The sequence below is a fragment of the Rattus norvegicus genome, chromosome 5 (genome assembly GCF_021556685.1).
Source record: "Rattus norvegicus strain SHRSP/BbbUtx chromosome 5, alternate assembly SHRSP_T2T, whole genome shotgun sequence".
Classification (NCBI taxonomy): domain Eukaryota; kingdom Metazoa; phylum Chordata; class Mammalia; order Rodentia; family Muridae; genus Rattus; species Rattus norvegicus.
The window spans coordinates 75,549,022-75,562,793 of NC_141538.1; the positions used below are offsets into that span (position 1 = coordinate 75,549,022).

Consider the following 13,772-nt stretch of genomic DNA (forward strand, 5'->3'; position numbering starts at 1 on the left):
TAAGGCTTCCCAGTGGGTCTGGGCATGCAGACCAAGGCGTTCAAGATTAACCTCAGATACATCTGGGTTACAGGAGACTTGGTCTCAAAAAACAGCAAAACAAAACAAACGAACCACACAACCAACAAAATGAACATGACGTCAGGAGGGGCCATCCTCTTCCTCGGTGTGTGTGTGTGTGTGTGTGTGTGTGTGTGTGTGTCTGTCTGTCTGTCTGTCTGTCTGTCGTTTGTCTGTGTTACAGGTAGTGCTTGGCAGAGGCACAATGTCTAATTGTCCACCCACCCCCATTTTTGGCCGTTGTGATGCTGGGAAATGCCTTTTTTCTTACTTGTAATGCTCATGCACTAGTCCACATCTGTCTGAGGCCCGTGCTTTTGCTGTCATCAGTTGCTAAGCGGTTTCACGGTTCTCTCCATTTGTCACAGTTTCTCCTGACTTGTCTCTTGTCAGTGGTGCTGAGCTTAGGCAAGTGACTTACTCTTTCTTTGGGTCTCATTCTCTTCACCTGGAAGGTGGGGATCTCTCAGCTGACTTCTAGAGTGGCACTTTACAACTTCCTGTGGGGAAACACCAGGCCTTTAGAAATATATATATGATTTATATATGTATTTATTTATATAAAATTATATAGTATATAAAGTATATAATTTAATAAATATATATTAAATATAGTGCATGCATGAATATATGTGTGTGCATGTCTCTCTCTCTCTTGTTGTGTGTGTGTGTGTGTGTGTGTGTGTGTGGTACTGGGCACCCTCTTGTGTCATCCTTAATGAATGCTATCCCCTTCTTTGAAGTAGGGTCTCTTATGGTTCTGAGGCACACCAACCATGTTATAGGAGCTAGCCACTGAGCCACAAGAATCCCTCTATCTCTGTTGCCGGGTTTGGTTTTACAAGGTATGTCCTGGCATTTTTACGTGGGCTCTGGGTATCAAATTCAAGTTCTCACCTCTGCGAGATACCCCTCCACACCTCCCCTCACCCCCCCCAAAAAAAAACCCTTAGCAGTCTTTTATAAAGAAAATTTATTTGTTAAAAAAATGTCTTTCTTAAGACAGGGTCTCATGTAGCATAGACTGCCTTTGAACTCACTATGTAGCCTAGGATGACGAAGAACCCTTGTTGGGGCTTGGGTTTATTTGTGTAATGCTGGGGATCGAACCTGGGCCTTCATAAATGCTAACCAAGCACTCTTTCATTGTGCTGCATCCTAGCTGCCTTTTATGTTACTTTTGAGACAGACCCTTCCTAAGTTACCCAGGCTGCTTTTGATCTCATGCCTATGAGTTGGGCACTGAACTCGTGAGCTTCCTCCTCAGTCTTTCAAGTACAACAGTTCCGGGCCTGCAGCACCAGGCTCAGCTACCTACTATTATTTACGTCACATAATGAGTACTGTGTCCTTTCCCCTCCAACATAACATGTGTTTACTGAACTAGACCCAATGTAAGGTGTAAGGAACATGGAAACAAATCATGCTTGTGTCCCCCATGAGCTGACTGACGGATTGACATAACCCCAATATTCAGTATGTAAGTGTCCCCATAGTTAAACACACAGGGGGTACAGAGGTGGAGGTTTTAGTATGTCCATGGAATACAATTTTGGGGGACAGTTGGGACTTTAGTACGATAAGGGCAGAGCAGAGAGCCTTAGTGCAGGCTGAAGTGATGAATGATCCTTAACATGTCTCAAGTAGCAGACATTCATGGCTCATGGGGCTGGAGACAAGAAGACCCTAGTCAGAGAGGCCAGCACAGAGAGGCTTCTCAGCCTTTCAGCACCTCATCAACAGCTCACTCAGCTGAGGGAAGGTGAGAGAGTGCCCTTGGGTGAAGCATCCTGGGAAGGTTATCAACAAGAGAGGGTTATTTCTCACAGTTGTAGAGCCTGAGAGGTTTAAGATCAATGCTCGGCTAAAGGAGGGCTTGCTTTCTGCTTACTTGATGATGCCATAATTCTGGGCCCTCCGAGAGTGGAAGAGGTGAATGAGTTTTCTGGAACTCATTCACAAGGCACTAATTGCCTGCCCTAGCCCCACCCGACCAGAGCACCACCTTCCAGTTAGAATGTCAGTGTATTCATTGGATGGGTGGGGACTCCAAGCAGAGCATTCATTGTATAATGGCCCAGGAATGGTGAGAATAGCTAAGATGGGAGGCTGGGAAAGGCCTAGACGGTGTCACAGAGAGCCTTGAGGGAATGCTTAGAGCCTGAATGGGACCGAATAGAATAGGTCAAATGAAAGGCATGAATTTCAGCTCCACTACAAACTCATTCCCCTGGTCAGTGCCTTGGCCACTGCCTTCTTGTGAGGGGATGGACACAACAGACAGATGTGAGTGACACTGGGAGGACACTTTGCTGTCTGACACTTGCATTAGGTCCTGCTAATCCTTCAGTTCCTGATTCTTCTCTAACATAAGCGGCACTGATGGTACCTGACCTATCATTTATCCAGAGCCCCAAGCACACAGTGACCTTCTGAAGAGAGGAAGGCTTAGCTTCTTTGACATGGCACCCCAGGAGCAGCCAGTAAGTGATTGTAAACCAGTTTGCAACTATTAAGTGTCCTTTTGATGTTGCACAGGAATAATAATTTTTTTTTAAAAAGTCCCCTCTCTTGAAGGACCCAGTGATTCATTTCTTTCTTCCCTTCTTTGACCATTAAAAGGCCTTTCCCCTGCACTTAGTTAAGAACAATAAAAGAATAGTCTGCACCAACCAGATCAAGGGGTGGAAAAATATGAGGCTTGATTGAAGCTTTTGTTCCCTTGGATCTCTCTGCTTAGCAGGGATGATTGGGATGCGGATGAGGTCTTGGGAGTTGCTCCCTTTGGCCTAGCAGCCACCTAAGAGCTCTATAAGGCCAAGGTCAGATTTTTTCCGCACAGGGAGAAACAAAGACTCAGCAGAGAACGTAAGCATGGCATAGGTATGGAGCATTGATCGAAGAGTGCTCGCCCAGCATGCATGAGGTCCTCGGTCTGACCTCCAGCACCACATAAACCGGGCATGGTGGTACTACCTGTGACCACAACACTCAGGAGATGGAGGCAGGGAGATCAGAAGTTCAAGGTTAACCTAGGCTGTATTAGTTCTTGTTTCCAAACCTTCAAGATAAGATTGACTAAGTATTTCTCCAGGGTTATGTTAGCTGTGCTAGAGACACATTATGCCATCTCCCCTTTCTCTCCGGTTTCGTTTCCATTAGTTTTAGTTATGTGTAAGCACGTGTCTGAATGTGAGTGTGTATGTGTGAGTGCAGGTACCCGAGGAAGCCAGAGGCTTAGAATCTCCTGAAGCAGGAGCTGGAGAAACTTGGGAACTGCCTCATGCAAGTGCTGGGAACAGATCTCAGTTCCTCCAGAGGAGCAGCAAATGCTCTTAACCGTTGTTCCATCTCTCTATCACCTTGTTCTTCTTTCTTTAGACAGAGGCGCTCATTGGTTTCTGTCGAAGTTGTTATTAACTGTATGTGCTAAGTACTTATGCCAAACCTGAGGCAGGCCTTTCTTTTACAGGAGGAGTTTCGAAGACAGAATCTTATTCTGTAGCACAGGTGGGCCTTGAACTCGTGATTCTCCTATGTCAGCTTCCCGAGTGTTGGGGTTAAAGGCTCATAACGCCCCACCCAGCTACTGAACTGGGAGCTTCTAATTTGAGGCTCCTGTTTGACCTTCAAGTTATTCAGAAAGCTTGGCATGACTCCTACAGCCTCAATAGTCTAGAATGTTCTATTCTGAGTCAGCATGTTGCCCAATTCCATGTCACCTACTTACTGTTAAATCAACTTGTAAGGAAATAAAAAGTGCTATAAAAAAAAATTCCCCGGATCTACCTGCTTTCCACATCGCTTGTTTATTTTTGCACCTCCCTTCCTGTAGTTCTCCATGTATACTTAGGTTTCAATTGTAGGCATGCATTCATTTCTAAATATTGGTACAATCCATGCAGTGGCTTGTTCATCTGTTATCAACTGACATTGCTTTCAGACATATCCCCAAAACTTCCTAATTGCATTTTTCTCAGATTATAAATGCCCTAAATAGAGACACCATTGGTCATTTGCTTATTATGGGTCTCCATTCTTACCGTGCAGTGACTCTTTCTATCTATATTATTATAATTATTTTATTATCCACATTTTAATGGAAGCATACAAGTTATGCAGATTTATGGAGTACCCCATGATTTTCCCTTCCACCTTTTCTCCATCCCTTCCTCCCTCTCTCCTTCACCCCTCCCTCCATTCCTGGATCTCAATTAGCTTAGGTTGTCCTTGAACTTACAATGTGTCTAAGCATGACCTTGAACTCTTGACCCTCTACCTTCTAAGTGATGGAGTTATAGGCATGGGGCACCATACCTAGATGTTGCTTGTTTTGAGACAGGATGGCTTTATGTAGCTCAAGCTAGTCTCAACCCTGTGATCCTTTTGCCTCTTGAGTGCCGGGATTACAGGTGTATGCCCCGCACCTGGCTCTATGTGATGTTAATGCACACACATGCATCTTCGGATAAACATGCCTATTTCTTAAAACTATTATAAGTTCTTTGTGGCGGGGTGGGGAGAGAAGCATTTCTCTAACACACTCTTGCCAAGTACCTGTGAGTGCCAGGCTGTATTCAGTGAAAGGAGACAGGCACAGGCCCTAGCTTCCTCAAGTGTATACTTCTGGGAGAGGCCAAAGTGACACGAGATGTGAAAAAATTACCATGCGCAGGCTGGAGAGATGGCTCAGTGATTAAGAGCACTGACAGCTCAAGAGCACTGACTGCTCTTCCTCAGGTCCCAGATTCAGTACTCAGCACCCACGTGACAGCTCACAACTGTCTGTAACTCCAGTTCTAGAGGACATGATAACTCTCACGCAGATAACCTGTAGGCAAAACATCTATGCCCCAAAATAAAGCTAAATCATTTAGAAAATAAAAAAATAATAATCAAAGCTGAAATGGGGTGGAAGATGAGTCAGAACTCCCTGATCTATTTCCCGGAAGCCACTTGTATGCAGGAGCTCATGAGCTGAGAGACAGAGTGAGGATAACTCAGGCCTATAGAGGGATCTAAGCCAACGAAGACACATACACAGATCATGGGTGCCTCATACCCCAGGCCAGTTAGAGATGTCTATGGACCACGTACGAAGGCTGTGCCTGCTAGAACAAGCATTTGCTTCTCAGATCTGGGTTCTGCACAGAGATGTTCAGATTCTCTTCTCTGTCCCCTGGTTTAGCTCCCTGATGGGTTTCTCTCCTTCCATTCTTAGTCTTCTTTTTGTCACCCAGCTCCCAGCACATCTGAGTTCTTTGTCATAGAAATGGTGTCTTCAGTTTGGTGGAGAAAAGGGAGAAATAGGAGAGATTTAATCATTCACAAAGACAAAAACTCCAGGGACAGCTAGAAGAAGGTTCACACAGGAGCTGGAGGGCTGTCTCAGCTCTGCTTGGCCATTGTCTGACTTTGTTCATGTGCACAGCTTCCCCTTGTGTCTACAGCTGCAGATGAGGGTTTTTTTTTTCCCCCGGAGCTGAGGACTGAACCCAGGGCCTTGCACTTGCTAGGCAAGCGCTCTGCCACTGAGCTAAATCCCCAACCCCGAGGTTCTGTTTATTGACCTGATACAGTGTCTTGATGGCCCAGGCATAAGAGGACTTGATGTTGTGAATGATGGGGATCCTGGGGGTTGGTGGGGATAGATTAACCAAGCATAGATTATTGTCTTATCTCTATCCTAGGAAGAGGAATCGATACTAATCAAGTCTCATGTCAAAGAAAAATGTCATTCTGCTGCTAAAGAAGGAGGGAGAATGCTGTACTGGCAGAACGTGAAGTGATACGTGCCTACAGATAGCTGAACTCCATATCTCCTGTGAGTGTTTTCCCTCTCGCATCCTCCTTTCTTGTCCAGACATTGAATCCTTCCCATACCAGCCACGTGTTTCTTTTCTCAACTGGGATGACACTTCTTCCCACCCTTCAGCTCCTGAAAGACCCCCCTTTCAGAAGCTCTTCTGGCTGTCCAGTCAAGTCGGCCTTACCAATAACTTCTGTTCCACCCCTTGTCTATTTCTTCATAGCATTGCTATAATCTATACTTATCTTGGGCCTCTCCATTACCTTTGTTCTCTCCTACTGGTTTGTAAACCTGGGGAGAGTTGGGGACCATGTCTAACCTGTCCCCTGCTTTTTCTCCCTAGTATGTCACACACAGCATCTGTCATGTTGCAGTCCAAAGTCAGATGCTCATCAAATATGTATAAAGAATGAATGGGTGGATGTTAGTGTTTCCCTTCTTTAGGGGTTATAACAACTCACTGGGTTGCAACCAGAGTCACACACATCTTGTTTATTAGTTGAATTTTATTTGGCAAATGCTCAGTAAGTAACTGCCTTATCACAGCCCCAATAGTGAACAATCAGGATAGATTTAGATCAGGGGGTTTACAGCCCATAGACCTGGAGTTTTCAGAGATCAACCTGACTTCGGTTTGTTTCTTTCTGTCTTGTACAAGCCAGGGGAGAGCTCTTTCCGTGCTCTGTGTTCTTTTACAGTGCACTTCCTTCCTGGGGGATGGGAGAACAGCGAAACTTGGAAGTGAGTGGCATGTGGCTTGGCTCAGGGATCTTCAGGGTCTTTGCCAATGTCACTATGCCTTGCTGTTGCCAGTAGAACACTCAGCTTTCTGCTGGCTGGGATTCTGAGGCACATCCACTTTGGACTTTCTTCTCTCACCCTTGAATGTCCTGTTGTTAGTTTCACTTCTATCCTTATGGAGACGGGTGTGCATGTGTGTACAGACACACTCTGCAGTGCTGGGGATTGTACCCAGGGCTTGCAAGTGCTAGGCAAGTAGTCTAGAGACTTCTGAACTCTACTTCATACTCTTTACCCTTATTTAGTAGTCAGAGTTACAAGTCAATACGATATCCATGAGTGTCAGGGTGACCCAGCCTCAGAGTTGGGCTCTAGGTTATGGTGTGAAGATCTAGTCTGAGGCTTCACTGGTGTTGATGTGCACATAGTCAGGGGAATAGGGACCCATGTGAAGAAACCACTACCTCACTAACTTTGGATCTTCTCAAGATAGTGTACTGTTTACAAGGCAGTGGGGGTCTGGCCTTCAATGATAATTGTGTGTGTGAGGAATTGGCAGGTCATCAACTGTAATTTTTTTTTCAATTAAAAAATTAAAATGGCCTTCAAAGGCCCAGAATTGAAAACACCAGGCATGGAAAGCACTAAGTTTCTCACTTGGTCTGGACACAATGGCTAGCTTCCTCTTTCTTTCTCCCCAGAGGCCCAGGGTGTTGGGCAACTGCAGGCCAACCCATTTGACTCTTCCTCATTTGACTAGGCCTACGGCCGAGAGAGAAGCCTCCTTCCAGGACCTCCATGTGAAGAAACTGTTCTGTCCTTGATTTCATCATTGTGTGAAGGCAAGGAGTCCTTCAAGAGTGGTATTTTTTTTTTTAATAGTGGAAGGAATTGAACCTTAGGCCTCATGTAAGAGAAGCAGGAGCTCTACCACTAAGCCACAGATCTAGCCCTTATCTTTACTTTTTTGTATGCCTCTGTGTGTTCTCCAGTGGAGTAGGCCTCATCTTGTGGTTCAAAATTCAAGAGTTTTGTTTTGTTTTAAATCAGGGGTTAAGTGTCTGATGGAGACCTGATTGCCTCCCTAGCAAAAGTGAGTCCACGGATCCATGTGAATACTTAGTAAATCTCTCTTTAACTCTTTCAAAGCTTTCTATTGTTATTGAGTGTGTACTTGTGTATGTGGGTGTGGATGTACACATGTCCCTGTGTTCATGTAGAGGTCAACTTTCCTTTTACTGTGGGTTTTGGGGGATCAAAATCAGGCCGTCAGGCTTGGGTGGCAAGTGCTTGTACCTATTAAGTCATCTCCCACTCAACCCTGACTGTTTGTAAGGGAAGTATTAGAGGTTACATGCAGAAGCTGATGGATGTGAACTCTATCACTGAGCTACAGCCCCAGACCTGTAATCATCCTTCTAGGGGTGCGTGTTCCATCTCCACACTCTCTGAAATCCACATACATGATGATGATGGTGGTGGTGGTGATGGTGATGATGAAGATAACAATTACCACTTTAGATTGAGCTGTAAAATAAAAAGCAAAGGATATGGTTTTTTTTTTTTTTTACCTCAGCCTTGCCCTTGATGCTCCACTCAACTTTTGAGTACATAATTTGCTTCTTTTTTAAAAAAAGATTTATTCGTTTATTATATATAAGTACACCGTAGCTGTCTTCAGACACATCAGAAGAGGGTGTCAGATCAAATTACAGATGGTTGTGAGCCACCATATACGGTTGCTGGGATTTGAACTCAGGACCTCTGGAAGAGCAGTCAGTGCTCTTAACCCCTGAGCCCTCTCTCCAGCCCCGTAATTTGCTTCTTGACCATACTGCAGACACCTCTCACTTTGCCTCAGCGGGGTTGTGTAGTTTTGGGCCTTCGGCTCCTGTGTCAATCTTTCTCTTGTTCCGGCCTGCCATACTTCCCAGCGTATTTAGGTTATCCCAGTTTAGCCCTTGGCATTGTTTGAATGCTTGCCTTGTATTCCAGCTTGTTGGTTTCTGACAGAACTGATAGAATTCTCCAGTCCTCAAACTGCCTTCCTGCTCCCAACCCTCAGTCTGGAGTGTTGAGTTGGCTCACCTTGGGCCTGGATATCTCTTGCGGCCCAAACTTGACCATGTACTTAGTAGTTTGTTTGACCTGCCTAGGTCACATGAGGGGCACCTTGTTCCTCTGTGGGTCCATCTTCCCGAAAGCACAGAGGGCTTGATCCCCCTCTCCCTCCCAACAGGTGTCCAGTACGCGAGTTGCCTGGGCCGGAGCAGTAAAACAATATTCTGTGCTATAAACGCAAAGCTCACCTGTGAAGGTCAGTGTGCTCAGGGGTGTAGCTGGCAAACACAGCAGCCATTTACAATGGAGCACACCGGATCATAAATTATTTCACAGATAGCACTAGCCCCTTATTTACAGAGGAACTGGGGGAGGGGAAGACTACATACCTACTTTGTGTAGTGAGAAAATGACATTCTGGTTATTGGACTTCCTATCATTTTCCTGATAAATTACTTCTTTCCCTCTTACCTGCCATTTAACATTGGATTTTTTTTTCCTTTTGGTTGATAGGTCCAAGCTGTTTTTTTGTCATTTTTCAGAATCCTGAACTTTGGTCTAAATTGTCTGTGTGGAGAGCATCTCCTAGACTAAGGCTCTGTCACTGATGGCCAGAACTTACAGATATGGGTTATTTGAGCATTGGTAAGAACTGCCTATGTACTCTCTTGTGTCTTAGTTGGCTGATTTGAAATCTATCCTGGCACTCAGTGGCTAGCCTGGTAACTCACTATGTAGTCCAGGCCTCAGACTTGTCATTCTCCTGCCTCAGCCTCCTGAGCGCTGTGACGAAAGGGATATGCCACCATGACTGGCTTCTTGTGCTCTGGTTTGCTCTTCGAGGGCTTCCAGGACAGAGATCATTTCTGCCTCAGATGAAGACTGCCTTGTCCTATCACTGTGAAGACGCCATGCCCTAACCACCTGCTAGCGGGTGCGTTCTGCCACCTGGAGCCCTGTTCTTTTTATGTTTGCTGCCAGGTACCTCATCTTTCTGTGTTTGCCCTTGAATTTTAGCCTAGGGACTTGGAAATGGGATGGAGAAGCATTGAAAAATAGCAGGCTGGGGACGTGGATGTTTGGTAGCTGTTGGTAATGTACAAGAAAAGGCCAGTGGAGACGGAGGCAGCCAGACACAGTTTGGAACCTCAGGTCTGCTCTGGTCCAGATGCTGTTTTCCCTTGAGTACTTTATTATCTCCTCAGGCCTCAGTTTATTCATCTGTCACTGTGCCTACCAAAGTATCCCTATGGAAAAGAGGTAAAATAAGACTGAGAACGGAAGAGCCTCATGAGTTCTGTGTGGCGTGTTGGGCCATGTAGACTACATGGAGTGTGGGGCCCAGCGAGATTCCCAGGGTCACACAGCAGTTACCCATCCTCTCCTCATCCCACGGGCTGCTCTGGAACATGGCAGACTCATGATGTGCATATGCACACTGGGCTGGTTGACTTACAGAAGTTTATCCGGTCTCTCCTACTTTTCTAGTGCAAGGAGCTTGATTTAGTTATGTCCCTTGTGGTTCATTTTGGAGAATAGTTTCGGGGCACTTTCTGTCATGGTGTGGAAGGTGTGGTGGCAGCCATATAAGACAGCTGGTATCACTGTGTCAGCATGCAGGAAGGAGAGCGATCATTTTCTTTCTTCATGAAGTCTGGGACCCTAGCCCACTGGAATATAATACTGCACACATTTAGCATAGGTTTTCCCACTTCAATGAACCTAATCCAGATGATCCCTTGTATCATGCCAGAGGCACATCTCTTCAGTCAACCTAAGTTCTGACAAGTTGACAGCATTAACTATGGGAGACTACATTTCGGCTATGGTGCTCCTGTACCTTGGAATGATGTGACTTGAGGATTCTGAACAAACTCTGTCCAGAAAGGATGAAGATCATTCACTGTCCTGAGAACACTGGTGGCCCTCCCAGTTCATCCAGCCAGAGTCTTCCTGAAAGGCACCAGAGTCCACTAAAATACCAGGATGTTTCTGTAGACATTTGCAATAAAGGACTTTTCCTGACTTCAATCTAAGAGTTCTTTGCTTATGGGAGTGCCTTACTTCTTCTAATTTCTGAACAATAACAACAACAACAAAAACCAGATAAGTTTTAGTTTCTTCTAGTTAGAACTCCTGTCCCTTTGTAGAAGAGAGACATTAACCCTTGCTTGTCTTAGTTTTGATATTTCCCTAAATCCTGTAGCCACTCCCTGGTATAGGCCAAAGTGGCTGACTGAAGTCAGTCGGCATGGGGATCTGAGGTCCACAGATGTGAGGCTCATCCTGGTCTTTCATCCAGAGCACGGAAGCTGTTTTCTGAACAGAGTCCCAGGACTCAGGCTCCAAAGCCTGGGATAAATTTGTTGCCTCAAAGACTATGAAGAAAGATGACATAGGGGCTATGATGAAAGATATTGATTGGCAAGGAGAGTGGTAGGGGTAGGAGAAGGGAAATATAGAAGGAAATTCATACATCTCTTACTCTATTGAGGCAGCTGAGATTTGCTTACGTGGCACTCACTAACCTGGAAATCCATCTACCCATTCACCCACTATTTTATTTTTATCTCAAGTACATTTGTGTTTTGACTGAATGTCTGTGTGAGGGTATACAGGAGTTACAGACAGTTGTAAACTGTTATGTAGGTGCTGGGAATTGAACGTGGGTCCTCTAGAAGAGCATCCAGTGCTCTTAATGGTTGAGCCATCTTTCCAACCCTCATGCATCCATCATCTACTCATCTGTCCATCTACCTACACACCTAACTCATCCATCCACCTACCCATGCACAAACCCAATCAAACAAAATCTACCCGTCCATCCACCCTTCAACTCATCTATACATCTAGCCATCATCTAGCCATCATCTTTCCATCCAATGGACCTGTGGACCCCCCGTCCCCCCATGAATTCACCAATTCATTAATCCTTCCACCAAATCACTTCTTCACTACTTTCTTTGTAGCAGGTTTTATGCTAGCTAGATCTAGGTAAAGTAATACAATTATGAAAAGTCTGTCATTTGTTTCTAGGATCCTGTGGCTTATTGACAGAGCAAGCCATCAACGACGTAAGGTGCTGAATGAGTGTGGTGGGAGAAATATGTAGGTAAAAGTAGAATAAGCTTACTCAGTTGGTTCGGGAAGTTGAGATCCTTAGTAATAATTTGTTCTGAAGGGCACTGCATGCATTTTTCAAAATCTTCTTTTAATTCAATGAGGCACCTGCCTCGGTGGCATCCTTGTGGGTAGTGGCTAAAGAGGAAGTCATCATCCATGTGAATTAGGCTAATTTGGTGAAAATGAAATGAATAGTTGTATAATCTGGGCTGAAAGGAAGTCCAGAGAAGACAGGCCAGGCTCTCTGCGGAAGCTGCTGAATCATGACCTGGACTCCAGCAGGTTACATAAATCATCTTCAGTGAGAACTCACTGGGGCTCGCCCAGCCAGCAGGAGCTGCGCTGCCTCTTCTTATTAGGCTCTGGGGTGCATTTTTATAACTGCCCAGACATGTAGAGATCTCCTATTTTGGATATCACAGGTCCTAAGAGGTCTTTGGGTGGATGTCAGAGACCTGTGACTCTGAAATTAAAGGCAGGCTGCTTTGTAGATATGCGTGCAGCACTTGGGTAGAAGGACTATAACTTTCATCAGTTCCTCAAAATGATCCCTGAGAAAAGTAATGTAAAAATAATACAAGGTAGTGATGTGGTTTCTGGTTCTTCCCAGGCAATGTTTTGCTTTATTAAATCTGGGGTGAGAACCAGATCTCTATTTTTTGGCTCTTTATAGATTATCCAAGTGATTTTTAATGCTCATTCAGTCTGAGGAACCACTGAACTAGAACACTACTTCTCAACTTTAATGAGCAAGTGAAGCCCCTGGGGATCTTGTTAGTGGTCAGATTTCGATTAATTCAGGCTGGGATGAGATAAAAGAGAGGAGATCTGTGCATCTAACCAGCTCCTTGGTGCTGCCACTGGTGGCGGTGGTGGTAACACACCAAACTTTGAGAAGTTCTGGCCAAAAGCATACGTGTGCCTGGGTCACTCACAGTACATTGGTTAGATTCAACCACACCCAATTCCTTTGCTTGGGATTGAGGCTAATTACTCAAGCCACTTCCCTTTGGGGGGGGTGGTTGGGGAGATAGACACAATTAGAAGGAAGTTAAAGAGATTTTCTAGGAAGTGTTGACTGCTTCATAGTCTCAAATTCTATTTCCAGGGGCTGTATGGTTAAAAAAAAATGGATGCAGATAATTTTGTAGATAAACATGTTGTGATTTTTAAAAATAAGTCTGAGGTTATCTAGACTTGGGCATAAATCCTGGACCTCATACAGATCTTCCATCTATGTATCCACCTATGAGGTCGGGGTTCCTGACCAAACAAATAAACAACAACAACAAATTTCAAAACTGCTTATAAGAGGATTCCTGGTGGCTTCCTCCTTTTTTTTAATGTCTGAGATTGTATTCTTTGAGATAGTGCCCTCATGCAGGGTGAGTCTACCCTCTTCAGGTAAACCGCTGTGGAAACACCACCACAGATATGCTCGGAGTTATGTCTCCTAAGTGGTTCTAAATCCAGCCAAGTTGACAGTGGAGTCCGACCACTGTGTCTCTACCATGCTGCTGGCGGGGGGGGGGGGGGGGAACATTTAGAATCTGGTCTCTATTTGCAAAAAACAATGTTGAAAAAGGATGGCGAGTGGTTTTGGCTTCTAAGAGCAACAAGAGAAAGAGATGTAAAAACCGAAGCTACACCTCTCTCGATAGTACCTGCAACATCATGGGATCCAGTCAATTTACCGAATCTATTCTAAGGCTCAGTTTCCTCATTTGTAAATAGGTGACTACTTCCTTCTAGCAGTGGTTTGCCAAGTGTGGAGAGTGGTTCCCATACCAGCCTCCAGGCATTCACCCAGAAGCTTGGCCCTCTGAGTCAGAGACTCGGAAGGTGGAGGCCAGCAGTCTGTCTTAACAGGCCTTCCAGGTGATGGTGATGAATGCTGAAGCTTGAGAACCACAACCTTAGAGATCTCTGGGAAGGCTAGGTAAGGCAATTACTTATGGCATTGACTCTACGTGTTTCT

At 45.0% G+C, this 13,772-nt stretch overlaps 1 long non-coding RNA gene across 16 annotated transcripts in view; it reads left to right on the top strand.

Moving 5' to 3' along the window:
- The window catches only part of LOC148005798 (uncharacterized), a 55,079-nt gene extending 44,377 nt beyond the window's left edge, over positions 1 to 10,702 (top strand). For 4 of the 16 annotated variants that reach the window (XR_015620222.1, XR_015620224.1, XR_015620215.1 and 1 more), the window contains 4 exons: positions 5,751 to 5,884; positions 9,214 to 9,316; positions 9,444 to 9,652; positions 10,425 to 10,702. This is a non-coding gene — a long non-coding RNA (uncharacterized LOC148005798). Of the gene's footprint in view, positions 1 to 3,532; positions 3,571 to 5,750; positions 5,885 to 7,311; positions 7,453 to 8,849; positions 8,928 to 9,184; positions 9,317 to 9,443; positions 9,653 to 10,424 lie in introns of all 16 variants that reach the window. The other 12 variants (XR_015620229.1, XR_015620226.1, XR_015620214.1 and 9 more) reach the window with 7 other exon arrangements.
- The last annotated feature ends 3,070 nt before the right edge of the window (positions 10,703 to 13,772 follow it).